This window comes from Dermochelys coriacea, chromosome 1 (assembly GCF_009764565.3).
Source record: "Dermochelys coriacea isolate rDerCor1 chromosome 1, rDerCor1.pri.v4, whole genome shotgun sequence".
Classification (NCBI taxonomy): domain Eukaryota; kingdom Metazoa; phylum Chordata; order Testudines; family Dermochelyidae; genus Dermochelys; species Dermochelys coriacea.
Window position 1 is genome coordinate 240480598 of NC_050068.2, and position 2534 is coordinate 240483131.

A 2534-nucleotide genomic window follows, 5' to 3' on the forward strand; every position below is an offset into this window, starting at 1 on the left:
AGCCTTTTAAGTCCTCGTGATCTTGGCCCAATATAGCCCCTAAATCTACTGAACTTTCACTTTACTTTTGGCTGCAGGATTATTACATGCTAGCATGAGGGCACGGGTAAACTACATATTTATCTCATGAAAGGCTGATACTTCTCCGTTGTCCAAACGCATGCTATTTTCTTGTAGGTCAATCATGTAAGGGCAGGTCTACACTACAGGGTTAAGTCGACCTAAGTTACGCAATTCCAGCTACGTGAATAACATAGCTGGAGTCAACGTACCGTAGGTCGACTTATTGCGGTGTCTATACCACGCTGAGTAGACAGGAGAAACTCTCCCTTCGACTTATCTTATGTTTCTCGTTCTGGTTGAGTATCGGAATCGATGGGAGAGCGATCACCGGTCAATTTAGTGGGTCTTCACTAGACCTGCTAAATCAACCCCCAATGGATCGATCGCCACAACATCAATCGACAGTAAATGGAGACAAGCCCTGAATCAGGGATGGGCAATGGTGGCCCAGGGACCACATCCAGCTTTCCAGCTTATATTTGACCTACCAACCAAGGCATGAAATCCTCTCCCTCATTCAGTGCACTGATGGATAGAACTGCTCTGGGGATGAATCAGGGTTGTGTAGTAAAGGACACTTTGTCTATAGGACCCTTCCTCATTTGTTTCAGGAGTTGGAAGGTCTGTAGTGAATGAGACAAGGAACTGCAGGAAGAGAAAGGATTAAGGTAGTTGAATGCTGCCCTGGAGAATTGGATTCTATCCCTGCCTCTGCCACAAAATTCCTATGTGACTCTGGGCAAGTCACTTTAACCAAACTTTTCACAGGTGGCCACTAATGGTGTGTTCCTCATTTTCAGGGTGCCCAGCTTGATATCCTGAGGTCTGATCTGCAGATGTGCTGAGCATTCAGAGCTACAACTGAAGTCAGTGGGAGCTGTGCTTTGAACATATAAAGGTCTGTATAATTATAAGTCCTCTAAAGAATCAGATCCTGGTCATCTCAAATTGGGCACCCAAAATTTGTGGAAACTTTTGGCCTAATCACTCCGTGCCTCAGTTTCCTATCTGTAAAATAGGGATTATGCCATCCCTTCAACTCACACAGTTGTTGTGAAAATGATTTAATGTGTGAAGCACTCTGATACTACAATGATAAGTGCATAAGAAAAGCCCATGAAGAAATGAATAATTCTGTCATCAGAAGAGGGTTTAATATTGTTAAGTAAATAAGGCCAGGGACCACATATTAAAAAATTAGGAGAAAGCAAAATATTGAATAGCTGCTGTGAAAAAGTTCCTCCTCTGCCTTGGTGGGTCCTACGCTTATTGGTGGATTTTCTTGCCTCAGAGGTTCATGGCAGCCCTCAGTTTGGCCACTTTCGTGGCTCAAATCTGCCGTTTACTCAGTTAGCCTCATCACGGGCCAGCATGGGGAAAAGGAAGAAGAACAATCCCCGCAGTCTCTGCTGATCCACCTAGTGGATCGGGGAACAGGCCAGAAACCTTCCCCTCTGGTGGAACCCACAGTTCAGGTCAACTCCTCAGGTATCAAGTAGAGAGTTGGAGGGATGGGGGGAACCCGGGCCTGCCCTCTACTCCGGGTTCCAGCCCAGGGCCCTGTGGATTGCAGCTGTCTACAGTGGCTCCTGTAACACCTGCATGACAGCTACAACTCCCTGGGCTACTTCCCCATGGTCACCTCCCAACACCTTCTTTATTCTCACCACAGGACCTTCTGCCTGATGTCTGATAATGCTTGTACTTCTCAGTCTTCTAGTAGTATGCCTGCTCACTCTCAGCTTCTTGCACCTCTTGCTCCCAGCTCCTCACACGCACACCACAAACTGAAGTGAACTCCTGTTTAAACCTAGGTGCCCTGATTAGCCTGCCTGTCTTAATTGATTCTGGCAGCTTCTTGATTGACTGCAGGTGTTCTAATCAGTCTGTCTGCCTTAATTGTTTCTGGAAAGTTCCTGATTGTTCTGGAACCTTCCCTGTTACCTTACCCAGGGAAAAGGGATCTACTTAACCTGGGGATAACATATCTGCCTTCTATCACTCTCCTATAGCCATCTGGCCTGACTCTGTCTCACTGCTCATTAAGTGAGCACTGTCCGTCCTGTGCACTGAATGAGGCAGGGGCCCTGTGGGAAAAATAGGATGTGATCATGTAATTAAAGACAGTATCATAATGCATATGGACAAGGGGGGATGAATTCAGGTAGCACAGGCCATCTTAATTATGGCATTTCTTAACTTTGGAGCGGTCGACTTTGCAACCTTAATGTTCTTAATGTTTTTGTGCATGATTTCTAAAAATATATCCTGAAGCCTTTCACTATTAATCTCTTTCTACTTCTCTGTTTCCTATCCATTGATCGTGAGGGAAGTGACAATGTCATGTTTAAAAACTCGTTATTTATTTGTTTTAATAGTTGTTTATTTACTATGCCACCTTTTTCAGTTAATCTGCTTAGGTTAGAGAAGTGTGACTTCCCTTTTGTAAACACCATCTTGGTTTGACTCCA

General features: G+C 44.9%; 1 long non-coding RNA gene across 2 annotated transcripts in view; it reads left to right on the plus strand.

Moving 5' to 3' along the window:
• The window catches only part of LOC119849868, a 45943-nt gene that overhangs the window by 29234 nt on the left and 14175 nt on the right, over nt 1-2534 (plus strand). For both annotated transcript variants that reach the window (XR_006282344.1, XR_006282345.1), the window contains one exon: nt 864-961. This is a non-coding gene — a long non-coding RNA (uncharacterized LOC119849868). The remainder of the gene's footprint in view (nt 1-863; nt 962-2534) is intronic.